This window comes from Oryza glaberrima, chromosome 12 (assembly GCF_000147395.1).
Source record: "Oryza glaberrima chromosome 12, OglaRS2, whole genome shotgun sequence".
Taxonomy (NCBI): Eukaryota; Viridiplantae; Streptophyta; class Magnoliopsida; order Poales; family Poaceae; genus Oryza; species Oryza glaberrima.
Window position 1 is genome coordinate 9,997,447 of NC_068337.1, and position 14,300 is coordinate 10,011,746.

Below are 14,300 nucleotides of genomic sequence, written 5' to 3' on the forward strand. Positions count from 1 at the left end.
TGTTCGTCCGCAGCGTCAGTTCTTCAACAACAATGCTGGCAACAACATCCGAAATCAAGCTCCACGTCCTGTGGCAGCTCCAACACAACAACAGCCTGCCAAGAAGGAGCAAGGCAGCAAGCCCGGAGTATGCTTCAACTGTGGTGAACCAGGACATTACTCTGACAAGTGTCCGAAGCCCCGACGCGCGAAGATTGTCCCTACCCAGAGTAACTTTACCGCACCTACGCCAAAGGCTCGTGTCAATCATGTTGCTGCTGCAGAAGCTCAAGGTGCTCCAGATGTAATTTTGGGTACGTTCCTTGTTAACTCAGTTCCTGCAACAGTGCTTTTTGATTCTGGTGCTACACATTCATTTTTATCTATGAGTTTTGCGGGAAATCATGGGATGGAAGTAGAAGATCTTAGACGTCCTTTGATGGTTAGTACCCCGAGTAATCAAGTACTCTCTTTGCAACGTAGCCCCTCTGTCAGAATAGAAATTCAAGAAGTGCCATTCCTGGCCAACCTTATCTTGTTAGAATCCAAAGATCTTGATGTCATCCTAGGGATGGACTGGTTAGTCAGGTATAAAGGTGTGATAGACTGTGCCAACAGAAAAGTAACTCTCACCAGCAATGATGGTCGAGTTGTAACAGTTCATGCACTGTCCTCTGAGTCTTTAAGGTCAAGTCTGAACCAAATAGCTTTGGAAGAGATTCCCGTAGTACAGGAATACCCGGACGTGTTCCCGGACGATTTACCTGGTATGCCGCCTAAGAGAGATATTGAATTCAGAATAGACCTGATACCCGGAACAACTCCGATCCATAAGAGACCTTATAGAATGGCAGCCAATGAGTTGGTAGAAGTCAAAAGGCAAGTCGACGATTTGCTTCAAAAGGGATACATCAGACCGAGTTCATCTCCATGGGGAGCTCCAGTTATTTTTGTGGAAAAGAAAGATCATACCCAGAGGATGTGTGTGGACTATCGTGCATTAAATGATGTGACTATCAAGAATAAGTACCCGCTGCCCAGAATTGATGACTTGTTTGATCAGCTTAAAGGTGCCACCGTTTTCTCCAAGATAGATCTTCGATCAGGGTATCACCAGTTGAGGATTAAAGAAGAGGATATACCTAAGACGGCTTTTACCACTAGGTATGGATTGTTCGAATGTACTGTTATGTCTTTTGGACTTACCAATGCCCCCGCTTTCTTCATGAACTTAATGAATAAGGTGTTTATGGAATACCTAGACAAGTTCGTGGTGGTCTTTATTGATGACATTCTTATCTACTCCCAAACAAAAGAAGAGCATGAAGAACATCTTCGTCTTGCACTAGAGAAGCTGCGAGAACATCAGTTGTATGCCAAGTTTAGCAAATGTGAATTTTGGTTGTCTGAAGTGAAGTTCCTTGGTCACGTCATATCAGCCGGAGGAGTTGCCGTTGATCCTAGTAATGTGGAATCCGTAACCAACTGGAAACAACCGAAGACAGTTTCAGAGATTCGCAGTTTCCTGGGTCTTGCAGGTTATTACCGGAGGTTCATAGAGAATTTCTCCAAGATTGCTAAGCCCATGACACGACTGCTTCAGAAGGATGTAAAGTACAAGTGGTCAGAAGAATGTGAGCAGAGTTTTCAAGAGCTGAAGAATCGCTTAATATCAGCTCCTATTTTAATTTTACCTGATCCAAAGAAGGGTTTCCAGGTGTATTGCGATGCATCTAAGCTTGGCTTAGGTTGTGTTCTGATGCAAGATGGGAAGGTGGTTGCCTATGCATCTCGTCAGTTACGCCCGCATGAGAAGAACTACCCTACTCATGATCTTGAGTTGGCTGCAGTGGTTCATGCATTGAAAATTTGGCGTCATTATCTTTTCGGTACTCGTACAGAGGTGTACACCGATCACAAGAGTTTAAAGTATATCTTCACTCAGCCAGATCTGAACATGAGACAACGGAGGTGGTTGGAATTGATTAAGGATTATGACATGGGAATTCATTATCACCCGGGAAAGGCTAATGTTGTAGCAGATGCTCTTAGCAGGAAAGGTTATTGCAATGCTACGGAAGGACGACAGTTGCCATTGGAGTTATGCAAGGAATTTGAAAGATTAAATTTGGGAATTGTTAGTAGAGGTTTTGTTGCAGCCTTAGAAGCAAAGCCTACTCTAATTGATCAAGTTAGAGAAGCTCAAATTAATGACCCCGATATTCAAGAAATTAAGAAGAATATGAGAAGAGGAAAAGCTATCGGTTTCTTGGAAGATGAGCAAGGAACTGTATGGTTGGGCGAGAGAATCTGCGTCCCAGACAACAAAGGTTTAAAAGATGCAATCCTGAAGGAAGCTCATGATACTTTGTACTCCATTCACCCTGGTAGTACCAAGATGTACCAGGATCTCAAGGAAAGATTTTGGTGGGCAAGTATGAAGCGTGAAATCGCAGAATACGTAGCAGTATGTGATGTTTGTCAGCGAGTCAAGGCAGAACATCAGAAGCCCGCAGGTTTGCTGCAGCCTTTGAAGATTCCTGAATGGAAGTGGGTGGAAATCGGTATGGATTTCATCACTGGTCTACCCAGAACATCATCAGGCCACGACTCTATTTGGGTGATAGTCGACAGACTTACCAAAGTGGCTCATTTCATTCCAGTAAAGACAACATATTCCGGAAGTCGGTTGGCGGAACTGTATATGGCAAGGATTGTGTGCTTGCATGGTGTCCCTAAGAAAATAGTGTCTGATCGAGGTAGTCAGTTTACTTCACAGTTTTGGAAGAAGCTTCAAGAAGAGATGGGTTCTAAGCTGAACTTTAGTACTGCTTATCATCCGCAGACAGACGGACAAACCGAAAGGGTAAATCAGATTTTGGAGGACATGTTGAGAGCTTGTGCTTTAGACTTCGGTGGAAGTTGGGATAAGAATTTACCTTATGCAGAATTCTCGTACAACAACAGTTATCAAGCTAGTCTTCAGATGGCTCCTTACGAAGCGCTGTATGGTCGGAAGTGCCGCACTCCGCTTTTGTGGGATCAAACGGGAGAACGTCAGGTTTTTGGGACTGATATCCTAAGGGAAGCAGAAGAAAAGGTAAAAATCATTCAAGAAAGATTGCGTGTGGCCCAGTCCCGTCATAAGAGTTATGCCGACAGTCGTCGTAGAGACCTAAGTTTTGATGAAGGAGATTATGTGTACCTTCGTGTCACGCCTCTTCGAGGAGTTCATCGTTTCCACACTAAAGGAAAATTGGCACCGCGTTTCGTGGGACCTTACAAGATTGTCAGTAGAAGAGGAGAGGTCGCTTATCAGTTGGAGTTACCTCAATCTCTAACAGGAGTCCATAATGTGTTCCATGTGTCGCAATTGAAAAAGTGTTTAAGGGTACCAACCGAAGAAGCTAATCTTGAACAGATAGAAGTCCAAGAGGATCTGACTTATATTGAGAAACCGATCCGTATCTTGGAAACAGATGAGAGAAGAACCAGGAATCGAGTGATCCGTTTTTGTAAAGTTCAGTGGAGTAATCACTCAGAAGAAGAATCAACTTGGGAACGAGAAGATGAATTGAAGTCAGCTCATCCGCATCTGTTCGCCAGTTCTTCCGAATCTCGAGGACGAGATTCTGTTTAAGGGGGGTAGGTTTGTCACACCCTAAAAATTTCAAATATATAAATTGTTGTTTAATTGGAATTATTAGAATTGATTTTAAAAGCCTAGAAGAGAAGATCTAATTTTAAATAATAAATTCCAATATAAAATGGGGCTAGATAAAATTTTATTAAATACTTTGCTTAATTCTATAATTCCTAGATTTTTCTGGGATTTATTTGAGCTAAGGAAGTATTTTTAATAAATGGAATTGCATTTCATGAATAATTTAAATGGAAAAAGGTTTTTAAAAGTCTCTTTTGGCTTTGGGCCGAAAGTCGGCCCAAAACCTTCTCTCTCTCCTCCTCGGCCCAAGTCGGCCCAGTCCGCAGCCGCCGTTCGCGCGCGTTCGCCCGCTGACAGGTGGGGCCCGCCTGTTAGACTCGTCGTCTTCCTCGCGCCGCCGCCGCCCGAAACCCTAGCGCCGCGCCGCCGCCGTCTCTTTCCAAATCCGGCCGATCCTTTCCGTTTCCGATGAAATCATTAGAGGGGAAATGATCTTCGGGACCTCCTCTACCTTTTCCCCTTTTGGAACTTTATCTAAAACGCTTTGGAAATTCGTGGATTCGATCTCGAATCGGATTCGTCTCTCTCTCCCGAACCCTAACCTTTCCTTCGCGTCGCCGGTCGCCGTGGGCCTTCGCCGCCGCCTCCTTGCCCCTTTAAAAGGATCCCCGGTGTCTCCGCTACCCGTCGCCACCCTCGCCTTCGCCTCTCGTCGTCCGTAGAGCCCTAGCGCCGTGAGTCCTCGCGCCGCCGTCGTCGCCGCCGCTCCAGCCGTGCGCCGCCGTCGCTCCAGTCGTCGCCGTCGCTCGGGAAGGCCGCCGTCGTGGTCGCCGTCGCGTCGTCGTCCTCGTCAGCCCCTTCGCCGTCGCTGTCGACCGCCGAAACATCGTCGCCGTCGTCAAGCCGGAGGTCGCCGCCGCTTCTTCTTCGCCGCTGTCGCCGACCGTTGTTCGTCCGCCGTCGCTTTGGTCGTCGGTGAGTTCGCCGTGCCGTCCGCTACCCGTAGGTGCTCTCCGTTCGCGCCGCCACGCCGTCGTTCGCCGGCGAGCTCGCACGGTTCGGTCGCCGCCGGAGGTGACGTCACCGCTGACGCCATCGGTGCCGACCGCCGTGGTCTGGCCGTGGACCGGTCGATCCCGGCCGTTCGTTTTGGATGGATCGATCTCGGCCGTCCGTTCTCGTGAACCGTCGCCGTGCACCCGGTCCACCGCAAACCCTAGCCGCTGACGCAATAAATCCTCTTTTCCTTTTCAAAAATAATTCATTATTGCGTCATAATTCAATTAAAATCCATATAAGTGTTTTAATCCGATTTAATCTTTAAAAATTCATAACTAATTCATCTTAGCTCGGATTTAGTTGGTTCAAGTCTCTAAATTTTTCTAAAATTGAGATCTACATGTTAAAAATATCCACATGTACTGTTCACGCTTGTTTATGTGCTGTTTTGGTGTTTTGCTCTTTTTTTGTTTAGATTCCGACGTTTCCGGAGAGTCCGTTTTCGCAGGAGAAGAATTTGAAGAGTTCCAAGGCCAGCAAGGCAAGTCACACAGATCCCAAACAACCCCTTTGAGCATGTTGATCCCATTTAAAGCTATTGTTTCTATTCAACTATTGCATTTATTTTCGAATGTCATTGGGTGGAATTAACCTATTGTTTGTTATAGCCCTTTTGTTCTTGATTACTTTATTCCTTGATACCTTGGGTTCTTATAAATTGACTAGTTGAGCTTTATATATTGGTTCAGCTAGATATTAGATGTGACTGCTTTGCCATGCTTAGAAACATTAGCACACTATTGGGATAACTTATGACTCACTATTATTCAATGATGGCTTAATGATAACTCATGATGGTTAATCATGATTGGTTAATTAATTAATTTGCCTACTAAAACCTGTTAATGGTGGGTTGTGAGCACATGGTTTTGATGGTCGTGCTCATGACAATTAAGGACCGGTTCACGAGTTTCGGTTGTGAAACATTAACCGTGCCAACCACAAGCCAACGTGGGCAACGGCTTTACCTTTTGTATAGCATAGTTCATTGCGGGGCACCAGACTGAGAAGTGGCGGAGATAAGCCCACGGGGGTCGCTGGGGAGTCCATGCCTTGTTTATAAGGGGGTGATTATGATCCAGGAACGGTGCGCTGTGGTGGATTGTGTTGTGCGAGGGGTACTGTCACAGCTCCTTTCTGAGGTACCGTGGTGGTATCAAGGCGCATGGTGACATGTCGTGGGGCTGTGTCTTGTGGGTACAGTGGTACACCTCTGGCCAGAGTAAAGCTATTCGAATAGCCGTGCCCGCGGTTATGGGCGGGTTTAACAATGTCTTTCGTGATTAGTCTCATACCTCTCATCATAATAAAAGATACTATGACTGGTAATAATTTGATTAGCTCCTGGTTTGGAATGGTATATTCCTGGTTTGGAGATAGAACTGTGCAGCCGGGATTGGTTGTTCAGAATGGTTGGGCCTATGCAACAGGGTATGTTGTATAGCGTTGGATTAATATGGTTTAATTATTACTCAACTGTTTTACTAAATTCTGAAATGTTTATTAAATGCTGTTTATGCAAATGAAACCCTATTATGCCATCCTTTGTTATCTTGTGCACTTGCATATTTGCTGCGTGGCTTGCTGAGTATGTCATATACTCACCTTGCAATCATTCATCAGAGGAGGAGTTCTACAGTGATGCTGATGGTGTGGAGGATTAGGTGTAGCCCTGGTCAAGCTGCCTGTGGAGTGGAATCGTCTGCGCCGTTTATCTTATTTTCCGCTGCTTAGATCTTTATTGATTGAGAGGAACTATCTACCTCTGTAATGACATTTTATTCGCTTATTAATTAGAGTAATAATTGTACTCTATTATCAATTTGTTATTGTGTGCCTCGGCTGATTCCTGGACGAGGGTTTGCGCACATGTAAGCGTTTGGAATTTTGGATAGAAATTCCGGGCGTGACAAGTTGGTATCAGAGCCTCCTTGACCCTAGGTTATGCCAAATGGTTACCCATAGAAGCCCTCTAAAAATATTGGAAAAATAGAACTATTCTCCTCTCTTTCTCTTTTAATTAAACCAAACAAATGGCACATGCAGTTTATAATTCCTTTAATTGTTCTCATTTAAAAAAATTATTTATTATTATTCCTGTGTTATTAGTACCGTACATCTATTACTGTACTAATGACTCATTTGCCAGCAAAAGTTTTACGACGTTGTTCTATTTAATCTTGCTGCAATGAAATAAATTTAGCATGTTGATTTTACAACTTTTCTTTTATTTCTTTTGAAACCTGTTGTTCAAAAGTGCAAAATTTGTGATCTTGTTTCCACCTGTTTCAACTTACCTTGCAAGCTGGGTTTACTTTATTTACTTATCTTTTTACGTGGATTTTTCTAAATTTATTCAAATTAATCCAAAAACTTGTGCTATTAATTGGACAAATGTCTTAACTCCCTCCTTTTACTTGTCTTTAGATGCCGCGCTACAAGCCTGAGTACTTGTTTGGTGTTGAGGGATTTGTCCAGGAGTTGCGTACGATGTCCTTTGCCATAGGATTTGGGACTGCCCCTATGTATGCCCAGATTCCTCATGATCGGGATGAAGAGAAGTGTCGAGCCAAAGCCACCTTAAACAGTAATAGTGAAGATATCCCATCAGTGATGTTCGAAGCTGGAGGGGGAAATTATATTCATGCATGTCAGGAGGTTGCAAGGATCGCCATAGGAGAGCTCCGTGATCGCTACAGTGATCAGTTGGCCGACACTGAGTATCGCTACCATCCTCGCCAACCCCAGGGAAGTGACCGTGGCAGCTACCTTGAGACTGAGGGGATTGAGAATGATGCTACCACAAGGCATTTGGTTGAAATGCTGTGGGCTATGGATGAGACCCGCGCGGAGGTTGTGCTAGCAGCTCAAGATCGTGAAGACCGGAATCGTGGAAAGATTTGCAAGCTAGAAGACAAGGTGGATCGTTTGGAGAAAGAACTAGCCGCATTGAAGGGGGAAGCACCGCCGCAGAAGGCCAGGGTTCGTCTTACCGCAAGGAAGAGAGCTCTATTCGTCCCTCGCTACCAATTGGCGCCAAAGGTCCGTGTGGTGGAGAAAGAAGTTACCCCAGCCCTAGCAGATCCTCCGGTCGTCAATATAAGTGATGATGAAGGAGAAGAATCGAAGCGCACCCATTCAAAGGTCGAGTGGGGAGCCACTCAAGATGATGAAGACGAGCCGAACGAGCCTTCAATCAACTCCGATGCCCGGAAGACCTAGAGTTCCTTGTCAAGCCGTTGTCCTAGATCGTTGTGTTAGTTTGCTTGTTTTAAGTTTGGTTGTGTGAGTGGGTCCTGCATGTGGGTTACATCAGTGGTGGGATGTAAGTGCATGCGTTTGTTTGCTTTCGAGTGTTAGGTAGTTGGTGAGTTTAGTGGTGTGAGAGAGTCTTCAGTTTTGTAATAATGAAACTCAGTTAAGATCAATAAAAGTTAAGTTAGTGGAAAAATTAATTCTCTGTCCTAAGTAGTTTTTTCCCCGGTTTCTCTTCCTGTGCTCTTGCCTGTGCCAGATGGTGCTCACTCGCAGCAACGGGAATGGCCCCAACAACAAAAACAACAACAACAATGGAGAGAACCCCACACTTGCTCAAGTCCTGGCTCAACAGGCACAGCTTATGAACATGATGATGCAGCAACTCCAGAACCAGCAGAATCAGGGAAATAACCACGCACCTCCCCAGAACAAGTTAGCAGAATTTCTTCGTGTGAGGCCGCCCACTTTCTCTAGCACCACTAATCCTGTGGAAGCTGGTGATTGGCTCCACGCCATAGAAAAGAAGTTGGATTTGCTTCAGTGCACCGATCAGGAGAAGGTCTCATTTGCATCACACCAACTGCATGGCCCTGCCTCTGAGTGGTGGGATCACTTCCGCCTTAACAGGACTACTGCTGAACCTATCACTTGGCTTGAATTCACCGCTGCTTTTCGGAAGACGCATATACCATCGGGAGTGGTGTCTCTCAAGAAGAAAGAATTTAGGTCGCTCACCCAAGGGTCTCGCACGGTCACCGAGTATCTGCACGAGTTCAATCGTCTGGCTCGTTATGCTCCAGAAGATGTGCGCACTGATGAAGAGCGCCAGGAGAGGTTCTTGGAAGGACTTAATGATGAGCTTTCTTACCCACTCATGACTGGGGATTACCATGATTTCCAGAAGTTAGTGGATAAGGCTATTCGTCAGGAGGACAAGTACAACCGCATGGAGCAGAAGAAACGTCGGATTGCTCACTTCAAGGCACAACAAGGGAATAGTCAGAGGCCGCGTCTTACTTTAGGACCCCAGTCCATGCCACAAGGAGGTTCTTCGTCTGTTGTTCGTCCGCAGCGTCAGTTCTTCAACAACAATGCTGGCAACAACATCCGAAATCAAGCTCCACGTCCTGTGGCAGCTCCAACACAACAACAGCCTGCCAAGAAGGAGCAAGGCAGCAAGCCCGGAGTATGCTTCAACTGTGGTGAACCAGGACATTACTCTGACAAGTGTCCGAAGCCCCGACGCGCGAAGATTGTCCCTACCCAGAGTAACTTTACCGCACCTACGCCAAAGGCTCGTGTCAATCATGTTGCTGCTGCAGAAGCTCAAGGTGCTCCAGATGTAATTTTGGGTACGTTCCTTGTTAACTCAGTTCCTGCAACAGTGCTTTTTGATTCTGGTGCTACACATTCATTTTTATCTATGAGTTTTGCGGGAAATCATGGGATGGAAGTAGAAGATCTTAGACGTCCTTTGATGGTTAGTACCCCGAGTAATCAAGTACTCTCTTTGCAACGTAGCCCCTCTGTCAGAATAGAAATTCAAGAAGTGCCATTCCTGGCCAACCTTATCTTGTTAGAATCCAAAGATCTTGATGTCATCCTAGGGATGGACTGGTTAGTCAGGTATAAAGGTGTGATAGACTGTGCCAACAGAAAAGTAACTCTCACCAGCAATGATGGTCGAGTTGTAACAGTTCATGCACTGTCCTCTGAGTCTTTAAGGTCAAGTCTGAACCAAATAGCTTTGGAAGAGATTCCCGTAGTACAGGAATACCCGGACGTGTTCCCGGACGATTTACCTGGTATGCCGCCTAAGAGAGATATTGAATTCAGAATAGACCTGATACCCGGAACAACTCCGATCCATAAGAGACCTTACAGAATGGCAGCCAATGAGTTGGTAGAAGTCAAAAGGCAAGTCGACGATTTGCTTCAAAAGGGATACATCAGACCGAGTTCATCTCCATGGGGAGCTCCAGTTATTTTTGTGGAAAAGAAAGATCATACCCAGAGGATGTGTGTGGACTATCGTGCATTAAATGATGTGACTATCAAGAATAAGTACCCGCTGCCCAGAATTGATGACTTGTTTGATCAGCTTAAAGGTGCCACCGTTTTCTCCAAGATAGATCTTCGATCAGGGTATCACCAGTTGAGGATTAAAGAAGAGGATATACCTAAGACGGCTTTTACCACTAGGTATGGATTGTTCGAATGTACTGTTATGTCTTTTGGACTTACCAATGCCCCCGCTTTCTTCATGAACTTAATGAATAAGGTGTTTATGGAATACCTAGACAAGTTCGTGGTGGTCTTTATTGATGACATTCTTATCTACTCCCAAACAAAAGAAGAGCATGAAGAACATCTTCGTCTTGCACTAGAGAAGCTGCGAGAACATCAGTTGTATGCCAAGTTTAGCAAATGTGAATTTTGGTTGTCTGAAGTGAAGTTCCTTGGTCACGTCATATCAGCCGGAGGAGTTGCCGTTGATCCTAGTAATGTGGAATCCGTAACCAACTGGAAACAACCGAAGACAGTTTCAGAGATTCGCAGTTTCCTGGGTCTTGCAGGTTATTACCGGAGGTTCATAGAGAATTTCTCCAAGATTGCTAAGCCCATGACACGACTGCTTCAGAAGGATGTAAAGTACAAGTGGTCAGAAGAATGTGAGCAGAGTTTTCAAGAGCTGAAGAATCGCTTAATATCAGCTCCTATTTTAATTTTACCTGATCCAAAGAAGGGTTTCCAGGTGTATTGCGATGCATCTAAGCTTGGCTTAGGTTGTGTTCTGATGCAAGATGGGAAGGTGGTTGCCTATGCATCTCGTCAGTTACGCCCGCATGAGAAGAACTACCCTACTCATGATCTTGAGTTGGCTGCAGTGGTTCATGCATTGAAAATTTGGCGTCATTATCTTTTCGGTACTCGTACAGAGGTGTACACCGATCACAAGAGTTTAAAGTATATCTTCACTCAGCCAGATCTGAACATGAGACAACGGAGGTGGTTGGAATTGATTAAGGATTATGACATGGGAATTCATTATCACCCGGGAAAGGCTAATGTTGTAGCAGATGCTCTTAGCAGGAAAGGTTATTGCAATGCTACGGAAGGACGACAGTTGCCATTGGAGTTATGCAAGGAATTTGAAAGATTAAATTTGGGAATTGTTAGTAGAGGTTTTGTTGCAGCCTTAGAAGCAAAGCCTACTCTAATTGATCAAGTTAGAGAAGCTCAAATTAATGACCCCGATATTCAAGAAATTAAGAAGAATATGAGAAGAGGAAAAGCTATCGGTTTCTTGGAAGATGAGCAAGGAACTGTATGGTTGGGCGAGAGAATCTGCGTCCCAGACAACAAAGGTTTAAAAGATGCAATCCTGAAGGAAGCTCATGATACTTTGTACTCCATTCACCCTGGTAGTACCAAGATGTACCAGGATCTCAAGGAAAGATTTTGGTGGGCAAGTATGAAGCGTGAAATCGCAGAATACGTAGCAGTATGTGATGTTTGTCAGCGAGTCAAGGCAGAACATCAGAAGCCCGCAGGTTTGCTGCAGCCTTTGAAGATTCCTGAATGGAAGTGGGAGGAAATCGGTATGGATTTCATCACTGGTCTACCCAGAACATCATCAGGCCACGACTCTATTTGGGTGATAGTCGACAGACTTACCAAAGTGGCTCATTTCATTCCAGTAAAGACAACATATTCCGGAAGTCGGTTGGCGGAACTGTATATGGCAAGGATTGTGTGCTTGCATGGTGTCCCTAAGAAAATAGTGTCTGATCGAGGTAGTCAGTTTACTTCACAGTTTTGGAAGAAGCTTCAAGAAGAGATGGGTTCTAAGCTGAACTTTAGTACTGCTTATCATCCGCAGACAGACGGACAAACCGAAAGGGTAAATCAGATTTTGGAGGACATGTTGAGAGCTTGTGCTTTAGACTTCGGTGGAAGTTGGGATAAGAATTTACCTTATGCAGAATTCTCGTACAACAACAGTTATCAAGCTAGTCTTCAGATCGCTCCTTACGAAGCGCTGTATGGTCGGAAGTGCCGCACTCCGCTTTTGTGGGATCAAACGGGAGAACGTCAGGTTTTTGGGACTGATATCCTAAGGGAAGCAGAAGAAAAGGTAAAAATCATTCAAGAAAGATTGCGTGTGGCCCAGTCCCGTCATAAGAGTTATGCCGACAGTCGTCGTAGAGACCTAAGTTTTGATGAAGGAGATTATGTGTACCTTCGTGTCACGCCTCTTCGAGGAGTTCATCGTTTCCACACTAAAGGAAAATTGGCACCGCGTTTCGTGGGACCTTACAAGATTGTCAGTAGAAGAGGAGAGGTCGCTTATCAGTTGGAGTTACCTCAATCTCTAACAGGAGTCCATAATGTGTTCCATGTGTCGCAATTGAAAAAGTGTTTAAGGGTACCAACCGAAGAAGCTAATCTTGAACAGATAGAAGTCCAAGAGGATCTGACTTATATTGAGAAACCGATCCGTATCTTGGAAACAGATGAGAGAAGAACCAGGAATCGAGTGATCCGTTTTTGTAAAGTTCAGTGGAGTAATCACTCAGAAGAAGAATCAACTTGGGAACGAGAAGATGAATTGAAGTCAGCTCATCCGCATCTGTTCGCCAGTTCTTCCGAATCTCGAGGACGAGATTCTGTTTAAGGGGGGTAGGTTTGTCACACCCTAAAAATTTCAAATATATAAATTGTTGTTTAATTGGAATTATTAGAATTGATTTTAAAAGCCTAGAAGAGAAGATCTAATTTTAAATAATAAATTCCAATATAAAATGGGGCTAGATAAAATTTTATTAAATACTTTGCTTAATTCTATAATTCCTAGATTTTTCTGGGATTTATTTGAGCTAAGGAAGTATTTTTAATAAATGGAATTGCATTTCATGAATAATTTAAATGGAAAAAGGTTTTTAAAAGTCTCTTTTGGCTTTGGGCCGAAAGTCGGCCCAAAACCTTCTCTCTCTCCTCCTCGGCCCAAGTCGGCCCAGTCCGCAGCCGCCGTTCGCGCGCGTTCGCCCGCTGACAGGTGGGGCCCGCCTGTCAGACTCGTCGTCTTCCTCGCGCCGCCGCCGCCCGAAACCCTAGCGCCGCGCCGCCGCCGTCTCTTTCCAAATCCGGCCGATCCTTTCCGTTTCCGATGAAATCATTAGAGGGGAAATGATCTTCGGGACCTCCTCTACCTTTTCCCCTTTTGGAACTTTATCTAAAACGCTTTGGAAATTCGTGGATTCGATCTCGAATCGGATTCGTCTCTCTCTCCCGAACCCTAACCTTTCCTTCGCGTCGCCGGTCGCCGTGGGCCTTCGCCGCCGCCTCCTTGCCCCTTTAAAAGGATCCCCGGTGTCTCCGCTACCCGTCGCCACCCTCGCCTTCGCCTCTCGTCGTCCGTAGAGCCCTAGCGCCGTGAGTCCTCGCGCCGCCGTCGTCGCCGCCGCTCCAGCCGTGCGCCGCCGTCGCTCCAGTCGTCGCCGTCGCTCGGGAAGGCCGCCGTCGTGGTCGCCGTCGCGTCGTCGTCCTCGTCAGCCCCTTCGCCGTCGCTGTCGACCGCCGAAACATCGTCGCCGTCGTCAAGCCGGAGGTCGCCGCCGCTTCTTCTTCGCCGCTGTCGCCGACCGTTGTTCGTCCGCCGTCGCTTTGGTCGTCGGTGAGTTCGCCGTGCCGTCCGCTACCCGTAGGTGCTCTCCGTTCGCGCCGCCACGCCGTCGTTCGCCGGCGAGCTCGCGCGGTTCGGTCGCCGCCGGAGGTGACGTCACCGCTGACGCCATCGGTGCCGACCGCCGTGGTCTGGCCGTGGACCGGTCGATCCCGGCCGTTCGTTTTGGATGGATCGATCTCGGCCGTCCGTTCTCGTGAACCGTCGCCGTGCACCCGGTCCACCGCAAACCCTAGCCGCTGACGCAATAAATCCTCTTTTCCTTTTCAAAAATAATTCATTATTGCGTCATAATTCAATTAAAATCCATATAAGTGTTTTAATCCGATTTAATCTTTAAAAATTCATAACTAATTCATCTTAGCTCGGATTTAGTTGGTTCAAGTCTCTAAATTTTTCTAAAATTGAGATCTACATGTTAAAAATATCCACATGTACTGTTCATGCTTGTTTATGTGCTGTTTTGGTGTTTTGCTCTTTTTTTGTTTAGATTCCGACGTTTCCGGAGAGTCCGTTTTCGCAGGAGAAGAATTTGAAGAGTTCCAAGGCCAGCAAGGCAAGTCACACAGATCCCAAACAACCCCTTTGAGCATGTTGATCCCATTTAAAGCTATTGTTTCTATTCAACTATTGCATTTATTTTCGAATGTCATT